This window comes from Perna viridis, chromosome 8 (assembly GCF_037379345.1).
Source record: "Perna viridis isolate PV_CMFRI_1.1 ecotype Kerala chromosome 8, ASM3737934v1, whole genome shotgun sequence".
NCBI classification, from domain to species: Eukaryota; Metazoa; Mollusca; class Bivalvia; order Mytilida; family Mytilidae; genus Perna; species Perna viridis.
In genome coordinates, this window is record NC_142452.1 from 25,140,443 (window position 1) to 25,164,239 (window position 23,797).

A 23,797-nucleotide genomic window follows, 5' to 3' on the forward strand; every position below is an offset into this window, starting at 1 on the left:
AGATGAAGGACATTACAGACACAATGAAGTAATTCTTATACCTTTACCTACACTTAGAAATCGATGGTACAGATAAACTTATGACAAAACAAAACAAAAAAAAAACCGCTATACATCTTACAATAATCTGTTGGAACTGGGTTGTGCTGCCTGCTTTAAATTCATTTTTAAAGTGTTATGGTCGTCATCGCGAGCGCATTGATCGCTATGGTGTGTCCATATGCACTATAAACGAATTTGTTCACGGTGTCATATTTTTCTTTCTTCCTTTCTTCTACCCCTAACGTGACATTTTGTGACGTTTGCTAAACACTTTTGTTTCTTTGTACGTATTATGATGGTGTTTTCATGTTCTTTGTTGTGTGTATCTGTTTTCCATGTCTGGTATTTGTTTTTAGAATATTTTTTTGGATTCTCGCTAGAATATTGGTTTCCTTGCTTAATATCTATTTGACCACGAGGAGACAATTGTTTCATAATACAGTAATATTCAATTAAACCAGTTAATTTTGCAAATGTATCATCCAAGGAATAAAACACGCTATATTCGTATATATAACTATGATGTAAAAGTTTTAACAACGCTTTATCTTATTTTAGTTTCTATTTGGGATCGAAATTTGTCATCTTTAGTGGTATTTTTTATATCCAAAAATAACACAAAGGACGATATAAATCATATGTACTTATACACTCAACACACGTAACATCGGAATAAAAAGCGGTACCAAACTTCTCAGTGATTTTGGGGCTTTGAATTGTCATCATGTTCAACAAAACTTTAGAAACAATAACCAAAAGAAATAATCTACCCCGGAATTGACTTTTTATGATCAACTCGGCGGGTGTTTATAGAAAGGCAGAGGATGCTTACCCTACCGGTGCATCTGGTCCATGCTCCCAGTTTTTATTGAAGTCCGAATTGCTCATTTGCTTTTGTTACTTTGTTTGTATGACTTTAGTAACTTTATGTTCTTTGTTGTGTATATCTTTTTCCCATGTCTGGTCTTTGTCCTTGGATAACGTTTTTTTTGATTACCACTATAACCTTGGCTCCCTTGATTACGCTTTCAAACTAACGTTATGCTTTGTAGAAAGATTGTTATAAGAATAAATAGAAGAGGCTATTTTCCTGGTTAAAGTATCTAACGTTTTCATTTGTTACTAACCAAGTAAAAGTTTATTTCATACCAAAACGGAATTACTTAAATGTAAGCGGTTGACACATTTTTGTGAAAATGTATTTTTTCAGTAATTTTCTGGTGAAATAATAAGAAACTTCAATTCAAAGAAGACTTTTTTCAATAGTAATTGTAGTTCAATAAAATCCGCTAGCGGAATGGGTTCAGTTTGTCGTTCATGGAAGATTAACAATGCAGGTAGTTTAATCTTTATCATGCATGTCAAACATTAAGTGTACGATGAAGTCATTGTGAATCTAATCAAAAAGATATGGCTAATCTTGTCGACAAATCAAAGTTTTATAAGTTCAAATACGTGAGGATATTGTCAAAGTATTATAGCATAAATGTTATAAGCTTCCTTCATATGTTATCAGTGATTCATTCATTTCACTAAATAAAGTCAACTCAATTCTAACAAACAGTATCTACTACTCTTACACATATAGGGTCTCGGTCAGTGTATACATTTTTCTATTGCTTAATGGGAATACCAAACATTGCACTTCCTTCTGTTAAATTGTTTGTTACACATTTTCTCATAATTATTTGTATTGTGGTATCAACGATAACAAAACTATATATAATTTTTCTCAGAACTTCCGCACCACTACAAATCTAGAATATCTTTATATCCAAACAGGTAACATAAAGGTTCGAACAAAATTGAAGACTTGATATAAATAGCTTTTCGTGGAATTTATTTAAATCATCAGATAAACTGGTTACAACGCTTAGTAATTTACATTGTTTATTTATATGCAGAAAGGAAATTCCAGTGATTGTTCCGCGTTGTGACGTCATAATGAACGCACGTACGAAGGTGAGTAGAAATCTTAGCTATTCTAGTTCTAATTTTTATTAATTGTCCTTTTTGGTAGATTTAAGGATTACATTTGAAGTCTTTTTGCTTATGTATTCATACTGTTATCTATACTTGTCTACCTACTAGATAAAATATTTTCTTTATGCCAAGAAAATATGCAAGGGTAATATGGTAATTTTAAGGTCAATGTTCGTATAATGTGTGTCAAATTTGACAAGGTTTATAGTGCCTAGTAGTGAAACAAAAGACTTCCAAGGACTTAAATTGATCACCTGGACACCAAAGTAATGAAAGTTATTTTTTCTTGATACAAATCCAATTAAATGGTAGCTAAAACCAGATTTTATTGCTTTTATAGTTTTAAAAGGAAAATAACACAATTATCGAACTGAACAAAAGTCTAGGTAATAGTCCAAATAGCCATAAGGCAAGCCAACATTATAAATCCAAAACGTTCAAACATGTCAGATCAGAGCCCCTTCATTGCATTTTTGTCATTTGAATAAATAGTGTATAAAAGCATATTTTAACAGTTTGTTAAATGATCTTGTTTTTATTCATTGTTTCGTATAAAGTACACAGTAAATGCGGTTGATTATTTCCATATTCCATCAAATATCTGATTATGATGTAAATTGCAATAAAAAATTGTGACAAATCTTCAAAGTACTTTATTGAATCGAAACTGTAAGTCACCAGTATTTTCGAAAAAGTTTTCCTTGAACTGCATTGTTTGTCAATGAATTGATTACAGTTGGAAAACACAATTTTTAAAGTAATTATTTATAACAAGGCTATATTTTAGTGCAAATTATTTATATTGCAATCATGGTTTTAGACGTATTTAAAAAACCTTACTGTATAAGCCTAACAATCAGCTAACATTTGTTCATTTTATTTCAGAACGAATGAAAGATTACATGTTTATATCCAAAAGGGCAGAATGAACTGGATCAGAACGATTCTTTTATTTACAACGGTATGTGATATTGCTCTATATTTATGACGGTATGTGATATCGCTCTATATTTATGACGGTATGTGATATTGCTCTATATTTATGACGGTATGTGATATCGCTCTATATTTATGACGGTATGTGATATCGCTCTGTATTTATGACGATATGTGATATTGCTCTATATTTATGACGGTATGCGATATTGCTCTTAATTTATAACGGTATGTTATATTGCTCTACTCACTTTAATTAAGTCATTTACAGCTATTTCTGTGTCATTTTGGAAAAGAAATTCTTCATAGTGTTTGTATTGTATTATGTAGATGATGAGTGTTTCATTTTAATTACATTCATTGTTTGAACAAGTGTAAATAAACAAGAATGTTTTCCTTAAAATCAGAAATAATGTTGAATTGAAAATTATTCAGACACAATCCGCGGGTTATATGAAAACCACCGAAAGTTTTATTCTTGGTTGTAGCTTTATTTCAAAATTAAGCTCATTTGATAAGGTATGAATGCAATTTATCTTTAGATATGAATCTATTCATCTATTCTAACAATGTCATCACAATTCTTTCCGCAAATACAATTCGTCAAATTTAACTACATATATTTTTACTTTTTTGTTTACACGAACGAAAACTGAGTCAAATTGACTGAAAGTTTATTGTAAAATTCAGACACAATTCTGATTTAAACTCACTAGTTTTGAAGCAGGTACTCTGTTTTAAACAATCCATACTGACCTTGTAGTAGGTATTAACACTTCCAACAATTTTGATCTTGATTGAATTCAATACGTAATATTCAATTTCTTTAAAACCTATACAATGTTTTTCTTTCTTAAATAAATCAACGTTTATTTTACATTTCCTTGGTTTAGGGTTTTCACTACAAAGAATTTCACAAAGTTAACCACATTGTAATCCGTTATAATAAATAATAAAACTTTCTTAAACAATATGTTGTTATTTGAAAATTAGTATATCATAGCAAACATGTCATGAACTCAATTTCCTAGTCATAAAGAGTAATTAAGAATATCTGGATTCGAGCGGAAATAAAACAAAATACATATATCAAGGATAAAGACTAGACTTATCTAGTAGCAAAATCACCTTGTTCCAAATGCCTGATTGTAAGAAGTCTATCACAGTACAAAACATTCACGTTGTTTTGGCGACCTCTGGTTTGAAGTTGAGTTGTAATTTGAGAACTCCATACGTTGGTGCTATAGGGATGATTTGTATCAAATTAATCTAAAGCGATTGAAAATAATAATGATAAATTTCTCATAAAGCAGAGGACACTTACCCTACCGGCGCACCTGGTCCATGCTCCCAGTTTTTAGTGGAGGCCGAGTTGCTCTTTTACTTTTGTTACTTTGTATGTATGATTTTAGTTACTTTATGTTCTTTGTTGTGTATGTCTGTTTTCCATGTCTGGTTTTTGTCCCAGGATTACATTCTTTTGATTACCATTATAACCTTGGTTCCCCTGATTACTCTTTCTCTAAATTTTGAGTTTTTTTTACCGGAAATTATTATTGTATATATGTTTGTTTTATTTGGTAAAGGGTATGATTTATGGACGCTTTTTTCTTGAAAAAAAATGCCATTTCTTTAAATTTAGATGAATTGAGATAATTTATAACATGATCCAGCTAAATACCAACACCAATAAAAATAAAATATTAGTTTTCATCCAAATCTAGCAATTTGTCACAAATTATTGCTAGCTTCCACTGCGTTATTCATTTAGGGACAGAACTATATGAATTTCAGACGTCAAATCTTGTTTTTGACAGCTGTAGATTTATCCTAAATTGTTTACATTTTTGTTGTTAATGTTATACAGAAGTTTTAAAACATGCGTTCCTAAGTTTGACTTGTGCTCGTTTGTCAGATACATATGTTTCAGTGCTAAATTTAAAATATTATTAAAACTATGAATGAAAACATTTAATTAAGGAATGTCCTAGATATTGACTTAGGCTGAATATTAAAGAACTAACAGTTTGATAAGTTATGGCAGTACGTTATAAAATAAAATACATGTTTTACGAGGTATACAAATTGAAAAAAATATATGGCAAAATGTAATTCATTACAAAACGATATCTAGGCTATAAGACTAATTCAAAAGTGATTTTTTATAGATAAGAGGATATATTGTATTGCAATATGCACTTTTATCTTCTTTTTTTAGAAGAACGTATCATTAAATGAAATATTATCGGAAAATATGATAACGTGACACAAGATAAAGAGAAGGGAAAAATCAATTCAATGCAGGTGGTGGAGGAAAATATAATAGTGATTGTTCCATTTTTGTTTGATGATTAAAGAGCGAAGTGTTGATATATGATAACTCGAACATGTGAGTTGAATAAACACCCAGGCATGTGTACCACTACTTCTGTTCTCTTGATGTGACACGTGCATGAAATTAGAGCAGTGTTTTCATCATAAAACTTAATTGTTGGTGGTCATCATGGCAATACTAATATCACCTGGTCAAGGATAATAAGATTTGTGAATTTCGAGAGTAAGATATAAGTGTCAAAACAGTTATTGAAACGTGTAGTAATATTCATACTAATAAAACCAAATACATAAATAAATAAACACAAATACAGCACAAACATTCAGAAGTCGCTCACAGTAAACTGATCGCTCATTGTGCATTTATTTGGAAGTGATTTAAAAACACTGCATGTCATTTACCATAAGTAACCGCTTAATTATCGTGTTCAAAGATTAAAAAAGGTCAGCTCAAAGGTTTATGAAATAAATCAATTGAAGTCGGTTTCGGTATATTCTTATGGTACAGATGTTTGACATATATTCGGGAGATGGTGAAGGTTGAAATATTCCATATCAAATATTATATGTAATCTTGCAATCTTTCTGTTCTCTCAATGATGTATAAAGCCATATCTTTCAATGGCATTAAACCCCTCTATTTATTGTTTTTGTTTAACTTGTAAATAATATTCAGTTATGACTCTTATAGTATGTTTTTCTGATTGTAGGTGTGGTGTTATCCAGATCTTAAATGTCCAAGTATATCCCACTGGAACTTCCGGGCTAGAGATATATGTAATTACACATATGACTATAGGTGTATATGGGACTGGAATAGTAACAAATATGTAGAGCAATGTGGTGGATTTGAAGACCAAATGAAAGGTATTGTTGCAAGACGAAATGCGTTTAAAAAATATCTTCCAATATGTTAGATTGTTTTCTGAAATTATCACTTTAAGTGTTTACCTTTGGTCGAACTACTTCATCTACGTTTCCTTGGAAAAATGGTATTTATTCAATGTATTCATATATAATATACAATGTATTCTAGCTATCGTTAGACAAAGGTCATGCACTAGGTTGTTGTTGAAATATTTCGTATAAAAAATTATTAATTCAAAGTCGGCTTAGACAAACGAACACAACCTTAGACCATCCCTCAGTAGGTGTCAACGAACGGGGGTCAACGGCACGCTATACAAGAGTACTATGTTTGTCTATCTAATTTTGAAAAATGGATTTTATCTAAACCAAAGCATACACATTTTAACGAGGATGAATTTTTATTAAAACTGACCGGAAAGTTTAAAATGATATTTTCCTAGTAATTTAAAAAAAAAAGATCAGTTTCTTACGTTATACCTTTCCGTCCATGCCTGGTTATATTGAGCCATGTGGGAATTTTTGATGAATGAAACGAAACAAACATATGAATAAGGCACATTTAATACTAAGTTGCATATATGAAATCTTGATATGAACCGGAAATACTGATACTGTTTCTGACTAATATATTAATGTTGTCTGCAGACAGATTTGGATGATTCCTCATTCTAATTCGACTGTCCATTTTTATATTTTAAACAAGTTTGGTAAGAATGAAAAGTATTTCCATTACTGTTAGACCAGAACATGCTCAGAAATTGTCAAATTTATAATAAATATTGACATCACTTCCATGTATGACACCTGATGGTTAAATCGATTGAACATTCAATAAACATCTATGGTCACGTTTTAAACTGTTGACTGATATGCTATATAAAATTTTGTGATAAGTTTCATGGTAATGCGATATTTATTTGTTTTTCATTTATCATATCTTTCTAATATGAACATAAATTTTCGAATTTGCAGTGGATCGTAGAAAAAAATAGATAGAGCGACAAAGAGCTCATTCTTGTGATCGGTGCATCTGATCCATTTGTGTTTCTCCGATTTGTTTGGTTGACTTTTGTTTTGCTTATTTTATGTTCTATGTGTTTATTTTACTTATTATAAGTTTTCATTAAAATTAAGTTTTCTCCATGATTTCACACTTTATCAGTCTGCATTGGTTCTTGTTTGTTTTATCTTAGGTCCTTCTTAAGGTAACTTGTTTTCCCTGTAACTGTGATTAATTACATTACATTTTATAATGTAGGGTCTTTTTATATGGACATAGTTTATATTGAATATTGTAATGAGATGATTCGAAATGCATAAATCTATCTGGGGCTTCTGAATGATCTGCAACAGTTTGTTCACTTTTAACTGGATGTTTTTTAATCACTCTTATTCACACTAACTATAGTATACGTCATAGAAGATCAACCTTTGTGAATAGACTGTCATTTTTCTGTTTGTTTTTTTTTTTTAATTTTCTTAGATTAATATGGTCTGTAGTAACCTTTCGTGTTTTTCACTTAAACTTCCTTTAGTGTACGTTTTTGCCAAATAATATGTTGAATATGACCAAATGTATCAATTATTAATTTCTGTTATGTGGCCACATACCTTCAATTACTGATTCCATAGTATTCAATACATTTTTGCACTATCATTTTTGGCTGTAGCTTGGACCATATCATACGTATGGATATAAGGGGCCTTTCATCTAGGACATATGAAATATCCACTTGAAATGTCTGGAGACAAAATGTGATTCATTTTTTCGCTAATCTCAGAATCCCGAAGTTATGCTGAAATCTCCTCCTGAACACTAAAAATTATCCTTTAAACTGGCAATTTGTTTGCATAAAAATAATTCTTTTGAGCATATATTTTATTTCTATTTTTGTTATGCATTCCAACAACGGGGCCATTTATAGAAATCTTTTGTATTTCAAATTGTGAATATGTACATTTAGGATTTCGGAGAATATATTCTGGAGGAATAACTAGATCACCATGTTCTGAGGACAGATTCCAACCATTCCGCTATACAACTTACGGAAATTATGAATGTGTTTACCTGAAGTCTTTTTGTACAGAGGTTGGACAGGTCGTGTTTGATAATGGATCTACGATACCTGACAGACGATGTGCATGTGATCATTCCAAAAATTACACCTTTATGAATCAACCACATCATTTCTGTTATTGTGAACCAGACAAAGAAGACTGTTCCTGTATCATCAAAACATGTCCAGATCAATACATAATTGACCCAGGTTTGTTGAAACTAGTATTGATGCTTAAGTTATCATGTATAAAATAAAACATAAAAAGATAACCTAATAATAACTTAAAGAGAGGCTGATATTCACATCTTACAGGTAGCATGTGGTTTTTTCAACAAATTCATTTTTATAGAAGTAATTATCTAGATGTCTGTAATAAAGTGATCATACGTTTTTTAGCATTCCAAATTTTGGAAGATATTTGACGGTAGTAAATACATTGTACAATGTATACCTTATTAAATTTTTCAGCAGTAAATGTTGTCTTAACTATATAATCTAATTGCATCTGCATAATTTTCATGCATATAATAAAACATTGAGCTGGCAGACATGTGATGGTCGAGACATGGGTCTTGATTTTTCCTTGGTAATTTTACTCGTCTCGGTAAATTAAGTGTTCATTTATGCACTGTATGAAATTTAAAGGTCTTGATTTACTGTCAGAGTGGTAGAAAATACAAAAATATCATTCATACATATTGTAAATTTGTTATATATGCTGTACACTTGTTTCAAAGAAAAAACTTTAGTCAACTTTATTATAATTAAATATGTAAGAATGTCATAATCCAAAACTTAGTTGTATGTAAGAAGCACTCAAATCAAAACTATCGAAATAGGAAGTCAAATCCATCACAAGATGTTCTTCCACCTGCAAAACTAAGGTGTGAAGCTTATGTAACTTAAGTATATACTGTAAAATTCGATAAATATGATAAATAGTTCTGATATAATTTGGGGTCAGAAAAGTCTGTATACTAGGTTGGTGAATACATGTACCCTTGGGGACATTTGGTCCCTTTGGCATCAAACCTTTGGTTATTAAAGGCAAAGAATACCAATTATATACAAATGTATATAGTAAAATTCAGTATGCTGTACACGTGTTTCAAGATTAGCAGCATTAGAATAAAGTATGAACGAAGATTATTATCGAAAACTTAGTTGGATAAAAGAAGTACTAAAAACCAAAACTATCGAAATATGAAGCCAAAGTGAGATTTTAATCTTGATGTGTTTACGAGATCAAATTAAGTCCACGAATGTTAATGATGAATCAGTGTTCAAAGAACAATGACAAGTATGTTATGTTTTGTGTCAAAGACAAAGCTCCGAACAATAATGTGGTTCTGGAAATCCATTTATCTAAAGATGATTATATGAGAAGGTTGTCAGCATAATAATAGCTATACTTCTGCTGTTCTACAAAAGGTAGTTAAAAACCACAAATCTGGTCTATTCTGTTGCGGTTGCTCTACAAGGTCTGTCCATGCATTGGATTCTAAAGATTCACAAAAATCCATAAAAAACAACGCTTTATAATTTGTCCCCCAACATGTACTACCAAGCCACTTTCGGAGCTATTAACATCAATATTTACTAATGTTAAGGAGGGTTTTCAATCTCACTAAAATACGTGTGATTCACTTCAATGTTTATATTGAAAAAAAAAATTCCAGATTACTGGATTACTATCGGGTTATCGGGTCCGGGTGTCAAAAGAATAGGCCCGCAGCAGTTCTTAGTTTGTCGAAAAATGCGACTAATTAATGTTTAGAGCCCTAGCCGGGGGTGGGGCGCTCTGCTCATACAGCAACTGTGTTGTGTGCCCCAGGTGGTGGAATAGGGTATCCCGGGCGTGTTACATGCTGGAGTTGTCAGGCTATAATACGGAAAACCTGCCGCAAACCATAGTTGTGCACCGTGTAAGGAAAGATGCCACGTTCCTCGCACGTTAGAGAATCCTGTTGTGGTATTCGATAGGAGTAGAAATCTTTGCGCTCCGCCACAGGAGAATAAATTGCCCGCCCCTACTAAACCCTCCTTTTTTCTAGACCCGTGCAGGTCCGGATGTCCTAAGAATAGGCCTGCAGCAGCGCTAAGCCTATCGTAAAAGGCGACTAAACAGTGCTCAGAACCTTAGCCTGGGGCTGGGGCGCTAGGCCCAAAGAGCAACTGGGCTGTGTGCCCCAGGTGGTAGAATGGGGTACCCCTGGTGTGTTACATGCTGGGGTTGTCAGGCTATAATACGGAAAACCTGACCGCAAACCATAGTGGTGGGAAAGATACCACGTTCCTTGCACGTTAAAAAGCCATACTGTGGTATTCTTCCGGAGTAGGAACCATAGGGCTCCGCCACAGGAGGCTAAATTGCCCGACCCTACCCACCTCTCCCAATTTCCAGTGGCAAACAAAATTTCTCGACCCCATTATCTTTGTGTCCCATCCCATTTTTCATTTCATCATTTCATGTTCATTTTATCATCCACTTCATGTTCATCGCCTGAATATAGCTGAAATATTGCTGCTCGGGCGTTAAACCCCAACAAACAAACAAACAAACCTACATACTGATACGTAGTTCTTGTGAGTGATTATCTATATTTAAAAAAAATACAAATCGTCGGCCAAATATACCGAAGATATTGTCAAGATGCAAGATATTTTTTATCGAAAACATTTTTGTTGTTAGTCGTCGACGTGTTTTTTAAGAATGTCGGCATTCCAAAGTGTGATCCTCTGTTTAATGATCTATTCCTACACTGTTATGAGGCTGACTCAAAAAAATGAGTAAAGTTTAGCTAGATCCTATATATTTGATTTTATTGATGCTTTAATAACGTGCACCGCATGTCGAAGTTTACAATACCTACATTTATTAAATTGTTGTATGAAATTTTATTGATCGCAACCCTCATTCATCTGTAAGAAATTTGCTCATACATTCAAAAAGGCTACAGACCTTTGAACTGGTATTGATATATAAAAGTTTAAAACCACTTATAGATATATTGCATGCGCATCAAGAAATATATATCCATATGTCTATCTCTTTAAAGTATATTTACCTTCTTACTTAGTCCTAGCTATACACATGAATTATTAGCTTTATTGTAAAATTAAGCTTCTGTTTGACTCAAAATAAAGCCGGAAATGTATAATTTAGTTTAGAGTCGTGCATTGTAATTGCACTGTTAAAGCCCTGCTTACATGAAATATAGATCAAACAGAAGAAGTAAGAAAATGAAAACTTAATACTGAGAACGCTTTAATCATTTTTTTTTTGTATTGGACGGCTTCTGCAACAAGTCAATGATATGAATAATTATGTAAATGACATTACAAAATTATTGTACCAGCAAATCAAATTCAAATATAACTATGATAATGAACATAACATTAGTATTGAAAAAGTATGTACCTAAATCGTATATAAGTGCATATATGGCCAAGAAAATATATGATGTGTTATCTGTGTGACAATATTATATGTTACAACATCACTTGTTCCTCAACAGATTAACAGATTATTTGTATAACTCAATACATTTATAGTCATCTCATTACCAATCTTCTTCAAATTAAGTTACATTGTATACATAATTAATTGCAACTTTCAATTTCAGACTATGAATGCAGACATATAAACAACTGGTCGCTTTCCTTTCGGTGCAATTACTCAGCTCAGGGGTAACTATCACTTTTACTCAATGAATTGGTTAGTTTAAGTTGTTTTGTCGGATTAAGTTTTTTTAAATTTTTTTTTTTATTCTTATGTTTTAGTTCTTTTTTTTTTTTTTGGGGGGGGGGGGCACAAATGTTCACTTAAGGTAAAACGTTTTCTTTGACTTGTAGATATTGAGTCAGATAAATCTGAAAACTAAAGATATATTATTGCAATGGTACTTTTGGAGCTTACATGTAAATTGTCATCTACACTTGATATGAATACATTAATTAGGATTTTCATAACGTGTTGAAAACAATGTAAGTTTACGCCAAATATACAAAGTCGTTAATAAAAAAAATGATCTGCTATTTATACTTATATTTTTGACTTTTTTATATACTTTTATTATTAAGACAGATTTGACATATTACAGTTGTATCTGGTTTATCGAAACGGAACTGACTGCGTGTTCTATTGCTTTCATTTATTTTGTTTTGACAATGTAGGATTCCTGTGAACTTCTTACCTATACATCTGGAATTTGATAATTCCAAAGGTAATAACATAATTAATTATATATTTTTTTTTCTTTATCTAACCATATCACCGCACTATTTCAATAGAATTGCATTTTAGTCATTAGTGATTGATCGATAGCTTTATGTAGAAAATTGTACATATACGATGATTTTCTATGGGGTTGACATCGTGTGAGTAGTGAGAGAAATCATTATTCTATAGCAAATAGGTGAAATGAAGCACTGTGGATCCATTTTGTTGTTGTTACAGGTTGAGAATTGAACCCTACCCCTAAAACTTTTGTGGCCTTCTTAACGCATGACCTCTTGTTCAGCTGTTTAGCCCTGATATTTTATTAAACTCTGTATAAAATAGTCTTATTTCAAATCACATTCATTCTGCTTGCATATGGAATCAAATTATGGTTTCCAAAGTTCTAACATCCTTGGAAATTTTTCAGACCTTTCTATACGTTTACATATCTTCCATGTATCAATTTGATCCGATGATGTATATATATATATAACGTCTCAGAATGTGACGACTCTATTCGCCACACTGCTTCATTGGATCAAATTGATACAGGGAAGATAAGGTATGGCGGTGTTGACATAGATGTCACATCAGTACGAGTTCGAGTCCCGCGGAGGGAACGACCAAAAATTTGCATCGCAAATTTGACAGTTCTAACATCGTTGGGAATTGTTCAGACCTTTCTATATATATATATATATATCCGTTCGATGGATAAAACAGTGTTTACTTCTAGGTCTAATGAATTATCCATCAGCACATAGTTGCATGACACCTTATTTTGGACGGTATGACATGTTTGGTGTCGTGTGCAAAATATGTTGTTTTCACCGTTTTATATTATCTTCACAGTTTATGTAAGTTCTATTAAGATAGTTTAAACATATTAAAAGTATTGAGTAAGGTGCTCATGGTCAAATATTATGACAGTAACAGATATACATACGTAAATTTTATTTTGTAGGTGCTTTATCAACTCAATCATCTGCAAAAGTCGCGATAGCAGTACTTGTGAGCATATGCACCTTACTTGCAATAGGTGAGAACACTTTTTAGAGCTATATTTTTGTAATTAAGTTCTTTACTAAATATGGACAATTAGGCAGTATCTAATTTTTTGTTTATTATATTACTAAATCATTCTAAAATGACTTGATTATTGTGTCGATCTATACTCGTCGGTTATATATTACATCTTAGCATTATACAAAGTAAAATTGATCTATCAGAATTTTAAAAAAATGCTTATTAACTTATTTGCAGGCGTCTTGTATTTGCTTATCACAATCTGCAGCAAGGCAAAGGAAAATGAGGAAGGTATTAACATTTATATATATATATATTAAACTTGTATTTCAAACATTCAGTATTTATTGAGAAAATTCGGTTTTGACAAAAAGATTATAGGTGAATGGTTTGCATAATATTTTCTCTAATGTTTTTTTTTCTCTTTTTTCTTTAACGATTGGCAATTTTGTACTTCCCGTACTTGTTTGTGTTACAATATACCATAAACAACTTGTCGTAATGGAAGCAGGAGGTTAAGCGCGCTATAAAAATTAGGGTAATCCACATTTCCAATTGGAAATGCCGGTACCAAGCCAGGACCTGTTTCCAACATTTCAACTGTTGGCTTTTGCTATTTGTTATATTGACTTTCTTTTTTCCACTGTTCCTACTGACTATTTCCTAAACTTTATCAATTAGGTGATTGTGTTATATCATTTGCACTGCTGTGAATATTAGCCTGACATTGGTCTTATGTAGACGGCGGTTATATGTGAACACGAGAAAGTAATTCTGTTTTCAAACGTTACAAATATGGTTAACAAAACGAAACTGTCAAAACTACCAAGTAAATATATATTATCTGCGGGGCTTTCTCTGAATAAAATACAGCATATTCAAAATAACGATTGAACATAATGAGTAAACAAATCAAATACATGAACTGATGAATTTGTTTAACTAACAGAAATAAAGAAAAATATAAAAGAACTTGCTGAGCGGGTTGGTGAACTTTCTGACATCCCAGAAAAGACAGAAATGCTAGGCAATGAATTGAAAGATCGAACAACAACAATGGCACAGGTAAGATCAATGGAGTTCAAATAAACTAATAAAAACTTTACTTTTATTGTTACATAACAACAAAGTTTTTTTGTGACAATCAGAATTAATGATTTAACATATTCTTATCTCAGTTATGCGTTGTTTGTAACATCTAAGATAAATTGTATAATTTCATAAATCAAAAAATATATTTTGCATTTCTTATGTACCCTCGGTTGTCTAATTGTCCACGACATAAGTATTGCCTAATCTTAATAGCAGTTTTTATTTATCTCAGAAATGAAAGGCTTAAACATGTTCAGCTGTCTATGTCCAGATAGCAAAAGGAACCGGTAATCAAAAACAGCCAAATTTATAATAGATAACTCACTTTTTTGTTGTAGGAGATCTCCAGAATAGATAACAAACTTGGTAAGACTATTGGTTGCATTTAGTATGTTAGTCTGGATAAATGTGTAGTGTCCTACTTTGTTCCCATCGATATGTTTGTTTTCAATTTGTTTCCTTAAGGACTTTCTCTCTTTTCACGTCAATCTGTTCATATTGGAAACGTTTTGTTTTTAAATTGTCGGATAAGTTTTTATTACTGAAGTATACAAACTATAAAACTCAAATTATTTTGGTCATTTTCAATTTTTAACGTTATTTCTATCTGAATTACGGAGTGATTTCTTAAATTTTCCAAATGCATTTTTAAATCAACATTGGATACCTATCTATATGTTCGAACATTGTTTGTATTTCACCTGTTCTATGCACATGCATTTTTTTAAGAAAAAAAATGTTGGATAATCTATCACCAAGAAGAGCTTTTGCACTTTTAAAATTTTTTTTTGAGTAATTGCATTGATATCGCAGAAATTAAAGATAACAAAGGTTGATCAATCAATTGTTATCGAGTTAGTTTAAAAACTATTTTGTCTTCAACTATTGTTCGTACATATACTATGTATATATTTACGAATGCACGGTACAACTTTAAAATGTTTATAGCGAGTTGGGACTGTCTCATACGAGGGATAAAATGCCACATGTATGCAAGGCATGGGTAACAAGTGTTACACATGCATAATACGCATGTTGCTTGCCTCACATGGAAACTATGCATGACACATATGCGTTTATATGCGACGTCGCACACGTGTAACGCATGTGCCAGAAAATGTATGTCTCACACGTGTTTGAAAAACTCATGTGACACATCCGAAATTTGTTTGCGTATCGTATGTGTTTGATAAACATATAACACATACATTTGGAAAACGCATGCAACACAAGACATTTTCAGGCTTTACAAATGTGATTGAAAATACATAATATAACACCAGTGTTTTATGCATAGACAAATGCTAGTTATTGCTTAAAGATTCATATTATTCACAGAAAATATCCTTATTCTACAATCTGTTACATTTTAATGATAAACACATTTGTATGTTTTGATGTTTGTTTCTGGTTTTATTATCAATTTATTGGATTGTCTCGATACAGGCAAAAACGTTGTATTCGACAAATTGTGTGTTTTCATTATGCGGTTCGTTCCACTTGAATAACATATTCGTATTCGATAACCTGTTGACAGACAATGTACCAGACGATCTAAAACTGACATTTGTCAAATTTGGTCCGCTACAGAGTAAAAATAAACATGAAAAAGGACCGACAATGAAATATAATCAAGGAACAAAGACCAAACATGGGAAAACATACACAACAAAGAACATAAAATTACCAAAATAATACATTACAAGTAACAAAAGTATATGAGCAACTCGGAGTCCACTCCAACCTTGGAGCATGGATCAGGTGCACCCTGTAGGGTAAGCGTCTTCTTCTTGTAAGAGGTTTAGCGCGATACAAAAAGTCCGCATAGTTATGGCAAGCTCTGGCATAACTTATGCGTTTTGATATTAAAACTCCATACGCAGGTGCTGAAGGGATGTTGCAACGATTAAAGAAAAGCTGACAATACGATATGAAAAGTCATCGCGTTTGTCGTAAAATTTGGTCAATAGTTTTTTTCTTTACCATCAATCTCTAAGTGTAGGTCACGATATAAGGCCGACTTCACAGCGTCTGTATTATCACTTATTTCAAGTTTGGGGTAGATGCGATTTATCAAATCCTCGAAACTAGAATTGTTTAACAATAACACGTCATCTTTATAGCGGAAACTGTGATTAAAGTATCCACCAAGACTACATATTTGTATTTAGGTGTACCTTGTTTTTTGGAGTTACAAAGATGGATTATGTTCTTGAGTCGGGAATTGTACTGAGTATGGGGAATAGAAGTACAAAGAGTAGAAAAATCATCAGTTTTAATAATATTGTATTCTGATAATAATCTTGAATTGAGAGTTTCCAGGAAATATTTCGAAATTTACAGGATCCACATTGAGTTAATACTACTACGGCAGTAACAAGTGAATACAGGAATCCAGGAATCCAGTGCATAGACCGTAGATCACAGTTATTGTCTTTGTTCGAGAGACCAAAAGAGAATAGCACATATATACGGTTTTCGACTATCTCTTCTTTGAAGAGTGTGGTAGCAGTATAAGTGTTTTTACCGGTATTGTATCTGCATCTTCCTCTAAAAATTTAATGAAGTGGTCCTCAATCTCGAGGTCCTACAATAGCCTTTTACAATTGAAAATATTGGATGCTATAGCTGAATTATTGGAATATGAAATAACCGGTATTTATTTGTCTTTTAAATACGTAGGAACTTTATTCGTGGCGTTTTTGTGATGGAGGATGTTAGCCAAATGAATTGTTGATTAAGATGTTGATACACTGTCGGGAATTTGGCGGTATTAATTACCGAACGATGAACGCGTATTCTCTTATTTAATCGTTCCTGTGTTTCACCGACATATGCTAACGGTATAATTTTCATTCTATTCCGTAGATTAAGTTTATGGATTTGCAACTTAAGTTATCATGACTTCTTGTATGAAAGGTGTTATTTTAATGGTACTAGTGAATAAAGAATCGGTTAATATAATGTTGCATGTTTTGCAATTTTTAATTCCACATTTTGAAAAGTATAATATGGTTCGTCATCGGTGTAGGAATTATATCATTTATAGTAATAGAACATGGTTTGATTACTTTGAAATAGTCAGATGTTTTTTACTGGAACAGATGGTCAGCAGACTGAACGTGTGATTGTGCACTATCCATACCAGAATGTAATACTTGATTTATGTTTTGTTTCGGTCATTTTCAAGGAGAGCTGAAGGAATGATTTTTTTCTGACTTGTCTTAAATGTTGATTGCCATAACAGTCTATGTTATGGCAATCATTACGGGCATACATTTATAACCTAGTCTGTTATCCCGTCTTTCCTCAACGCTAAGTAATCGTGACTTCTTTTTCTAAACGCCTAAATTGAATATATTGAATAGTATTTTGTTTTGTATGCACGTGTTAAAGATGTAGTTTATGTTTTGTTCTGGTTCCTTGCTTTTACATGTTGTTGTACCCCTTTAACTTAGAAAAAGATACAGTTACGACCAGTTTCCCAGACGTGTTCCCTAAAACCTTGAGAGACTAATTTTTTTGTATGCAGGTGTATATTGATTAGTTACAGATGGAATTTGAGTTTCGTTCCAATTGATTTTTGATGGATTTATGCCTCTTAAAACATTGTACTGTAAACGGCATGACTTTTACCTTACCCCGCCTCAGCTATGAGTCAAATAGCTCCATTGCCTTGCGGATGATTTGGGAGAAACAAAGGCTATGGAAGAAAATCCAGACAGAAAATTCAGGTAGACAACCCGTTACCAGAGAAATGGAATCAACTAAGGGAAGGATTACTCTAACAGAAAACCTCTGGTCATAAAAAAGATGATAACAGAAATCCCAGGTACACGGAGAATACAGCTGGACGTTATTCTCTGTTTGTTCAAAAATCGGTGCAGTGGACAGCATGACGCGGTTGGTTAAAGCCGAGAGGAAGCTCAAAGGCCGATGTCTCTAAACACGTGAATAAAATGATGATGTCAACAGATGTGCTTTATTGTTATTTTGAATCTTAATTGTTCATTTTTAATGGAATTCATATGCAGTGCTGTCCTTTATATACAAATAATTTGCAACATAAATAAATAAGAAGGGATTCATTTTTGCAGTTGATTTTGAAAAATCTGTTGCTGTTTGTTTTTTGCATTATGTTTTTTTTCCATTTTGAAGAATATTGAAGAAACCTGCAAAAATAACTGATATACTTATTTCTTTTCAGATGAACAAGGACAGAGTGTTCCACAGCATATGAAAAGTATGTGTTAATTACGTTATATTCAATATCATAAACAGTAAAACAAGGCGTTTATTTATATGAATAATATATAAGAACACATATGCATTACAAGTACACTTTTAAGGTAACACTCTAATACATAATGCAATCGTAAGATCAATGAAATAACTTTAAACATTTTGCAGCAACCATTTAAGATCAAACTTTAGAGTCGTCCCTGCAAGTAGAACAGCAATATCCTATAATTCTATCATCGACTTAGTCTGAAGAAATAGTATTTCTTGTTTCCATATATGGTGCTTTTATATGCCATGATGTTAAGATAATTCAACAAAGAAGTTTCGCATATAGTTTACGGTTTTCAAAATAGATATAAAAATGAAAAAAAGAAGGAAAAAAGCTTTTTTACAAGGACTTGAATTTCGCGTGAAAAAGAGAAAAAGTGTACAAATCTTGAGCATTTTAGGCAAGTATAGCTACAGCGTACAACTCAGATACATCAGTATCCAATAACATCAGAGGATTAGGACTGATAATCAATCTGATTGAAGATCAATAAAACATTATACTGGAAATATAAGTTTGATCCTGGTCTCTTTGGACACGGATGAGATCAGTCTTAATACAATATCGATATACTGTAAACGTGTTAATTTTCGCAATTTACTACTTTTTGTTATAATAGTACTCACGAAATTGTTTTAAGCAATATGTAACACTAATCTTTTTTTAAAACCGCGAAAATTAATACTTGCAATATGATCACTTGACAGCATCCCCGAAAATTATTACGTTTATACATGGTTTGATTTACCTTATCGCAGTCTTCTGAGTGTTTGTATTTTACAAAATCAAAGATATTATTGATAGAAAAGACAGCGCGTCGAATATCTAGTATTTAAATACACATGTTCATGACTTGATGCATAACAAACACCAAATAAATATAAACCAAAATTTTCATTTTGAAAGCATTTTATGAGACACAAAATAAAGTAATCACACTTAAAACATGGTTAGATTCGAGTCGCCAAAGAACAAAGGAAATTAGATTTCTTATTAATTTTGAATCGCCCGACACAAGAAATATTTGTTTCCAATACGCCAATGAAATTATTTATTTAAGGTTGTATGACCGAAACATATTATTTTTTGTTATCTTTTTCGAATATATCAGATAAAACTTTAAAATAAAAAAAGAAATCGACTTATCAATGACCTAATCTAAATATTTTTTTTATTCTGTTTTCATTGTTTTTATCTTCTTAAAATCTGCTTACGTGTCATAATGCAGAAATTCAACAAAAGTGTCTAATTTTAGCAATTAAAATTAATATTAAACTGCAGCTTAAACTTCTTACGTTTCTGGGTTATTCATTAAAGGTATCTTCAGCTTCTAGTAAAAAATTACTTTTGATAAAAACTCACTGCTGGTAAAACAAACTACTTCTTATTTGTTTACTGACAATTTTGTAATTTATCACACGATAAGTATAAAACCTTAACTTGTATGTATGATTTTAGTTACTTTATGCTCTTTGTTGTGTATGTCTGTTTTCAATGACTGGCCTTTGTCCCTGGACTACATTCTTTTGATTACAGCTATAACCCTGGTTCCCCTGATTACTCTTTCTAATTTTAGGAAAACACCAAATTCATATCGAAGGATGGACGAAAGATGAGCAAATGTTTACAAATACCAGGGCGACAAAGTACGTCACTAAACTAATTGAAGATGGTGATATAGTTGTAGTCACAGGGAGATCTGGTTCTGGGAAATCATCAATTATACACCATGTGGCATTAAATCTATACATGAAGAAAGGGTATGATGTCATACCATTTGTAACAGGCCCTGAAGATATAATTCAATACCGCGATATGACAAAGAATCAAGTTTTTGTGATCGACGATGTATGTGGAAGAAACTACATTAATGAACAGAACTTTCGGTCGTGGCAAGAACAGGCTGACAAAATCGAGAAATTGTTTCCTTTAGAGCAAGATGTAGAAGAGTTCCGAAAACAAAAAAATAATGGAAAACTGAAGATCCTTGTCTCGTGCCGTTTACATATATTCAAGGATGAAAAATTCAAATTATGTACTATGTTCAACACAAATGTATGTAATTTGCAATCTGATGACTATTGTTTGCGTTCCGATGAAAAGCTAAGAATGATCAAGAAATATGTAACAAGGTCAAATGTTGATTTTGTAAAAATTATCACTACATCAGAGAATTGTTATCATTTCCCACTCCTTTGCAAAATGTCGAAAGAAAAACATGCAGAACAGATAACTAAACTTTTCTCATCTCCAATCAACAGCATGAAAAATGACATTGAAGACATAATAGGAACCAAACCGTCTGATTACTGTGCTTTAGTACTATGTGTGTTGTTCCATGATGGATTTGATGAAGCGTATTTGAACCCTAAAACAACACCAGAAAATATCAGACAGAAGATAAAAGAAATAGTTGATAATTTCAATATAAATCTTGAAAGAGAATTAGAGAGAACCCGGCTACGCCACACATTTGATCGTCTTGATGGAACTTATATCAAGAAAACAGGATCAGTCTATAGCATAGCGCATGACATGATTTATGATATGGTTGCTGTTACTTGTGGTAGTAGACTTATAGAACTATTTATTGAATATGCGCCCATATCATTCATAGCAGAAAGTAAAACACAATTCTGTAAATCAAGATGACTTTTTCCTTTCTCTCGCAGATGATAATACCTTAATTATTTACTTTCAAAGAATAATTAGAGATTTACAGGAACAAGACGGGAAGTCCTTTTTCAACAATCAACAGTTGAAAGACGAAACATATAGAGAAAAAGTAATAGAATATTTAAGAAACAATCCATTTACTTGTGAAAAGTTATTCAAGAGGTTGGAGTTGAAAAGTGTAGAAAGTGTCAATGCAAATGATGTTTTACCCAAGACACATGAGTACATGAGTTCACCGTTGATTGAAGCTTCAAAGATTGGTTTTTATGAGTTAGTTGAGTATCTGATTTCTATAAAGTGTGACTATAACAAAAAAGACAGCAAAGGATATTCAGCTTTGTACTATAGTTGTAAATATGGTTTTGTTAATATTGTAAACATGTTTATCAGTTCATGTAATGGTAAAAACATTCAGAAGTCACTGAATGAATATAAATATTTATTGTTTGAGGTTTGTGAGAGTGGTCATATTGGAATAGTAGAATTATTACTAGAATGGCATGCCGATGTATCACAATGTGGAAAATCGGGTATTCCTCCATTATATGGTGCAAGTAGAGAGGGTCATACTGATATTGTTAAAATGTTACTTAAGAGTGGGGCTGATGTGTCACAGTGCGGTACGTTTGGACCTCCACTTTGTGGTGCATCTAGGATGGGTAATACTGAAATAGTAAAATTATTACTAGAGAAAAATGCTGATGTTTCACAATGTGGAAGGTCAGGGACTAGTTCACTATATGGTGCATGTCGAGAGGGCCATATTGATATTGTCAATCTGTTACTACAGAAACAAGCGGATGTGTCACAGTGTGGTAAGTATGGACCTCCATTGTATGGTGCATGTGTAGGTGGTAATATTCAAATTGTAAAATTGTTGTTAAAGAGCAACGCTAGTGTGTCGCAGTGTGGTGTGTCAGGAGTTAGTCCACTGTACGCTGCGTGTAAAGAGGGACACTTACAAATTGTTAAATTGTTATTAGAATATAAAGCTGATGTGTTTCAGTGTGGAAAGTATGGACCTCCACTGTATGGTGCATGTACAGGTGGTAATATTGAAATTGTCAAATTATTACTAGAACAGAATGCAAATGTTTCGCAGTGTGGTGAGTCCGGTGTAAGTCCACTGTATGGTGCTTGTAGAGAGGGTCATATTGAAATTGTCAAATTGTTACTAGAGAGAAAAGCTAATGTGCTACAGTGCGGAAAGTTTGGACCCCCACTGTGTGGTGCATGTAGGGGTGGTCATATTGATATTGTTAGATTGTTACTAGGTAGAAACGCCGATGTTTCACAGTGCAGTGATTCAGGCGTTGCTCCACTTTATATTTCCAGTAGGGAGGGGCATATTGAAATTGTTAAGCTGCTACTAGAGCGGAAAGCTGATGTGTCACAATGTGGTAAGTTTGGATCTCCACTGTTTGGTGCATGTAGAGGTGGTCATATTGAAATTGTGAAATTGTTATTAGAGAGAAATGCTGACGTATCACTTTGCGACAAGTCAGGCATAACCCCACTTTACCTTGCATGTAATTCTGGTCATATTGATATTGTAAAATTGTTACTCGAGAGAAATGCAGATATATTACACAAAGGCTTTCAAGGTTTAACACCTTTAGATGTAGCCAATGAAAGAATTCAAAATCTAATTGAGAGATTTAAAGGTGTTACATGTTAAATTATGGGAATTCTAGAAACTGTCTTTGAATTATATCTCATGTTATTGGATTTTCGTCAGAAATAATCAATCTTCTATGGGAATAACTGTTTATTATTCTCATTTCCTATGGGTTTATGTTGAATTTCCTATGTGTCGCTCCGCTTTATTATTGCACGAAAAAACGATTGATTAAACCTGTAATAGATTGAACAATTTGGTACTGTTCAAAACGGCTTTTTGAAACCATCTGCAAATGAACGAAAAAATAAACACACAAACACCTAAAGAGAAAACCTTTATTAAAACCAAGAATCTTTTGAGTTCAGATTCGTCCTTGTCCTTACATTATTGTTATGCTTTTTTATGTCCCCTTAAAAAATACGTGGTTTTAACATCTCTATGTAGTCTTTAATTTTGAAACGAATGAAAGTTTTAAGTAGCTCAATGATTACCAATGCTACATCAGTTTTCAGAGACCCTGATACAGCAAAATAATTGTCTACTGTACATGACAAATATGTTGTCGGTCAAGCAGACAACGCCCAAAACAACATTGTTTTTGTCTGCAAAACATTTTATATTCAATATTTATTGTCAGAAGTTGA

General features: G+C 32.4%; 1 pseudogene across 1 annotated transcript; it reads left to right on the forward strand.

Moving 5' to 3' along the window:
• Positions 1 to 1,832: 1,832 nt before the first annotated feature.
• Positions 1,833 to 23,477, forward strand: LOC148609965 (uncharacterized; annotated as a pseudogene). The gene is made up of 12 exons (XR_015914626.1): positions 1,833 to 2,004; positions 2,911 to 2,986; positions 6,006 to 6,162; positions 8,130 to 8,432; positions 11,852 to 11,915; positions 12,402 to 12,451; positions 13,412 to 13,486; positions 13,711 to 13,764; positions 14,423 to 14,538; positions 14,904 to 14,931; positions 18,773 to 18,808; positions 20,433 to 23,477. The product of XR_015914626.1 is annotated as an uncharacterized LOC148609965 (transcript).
• The last annotated feature ends 320 nt before the right edge of the window (positions 23,478 to 23,797 follow it).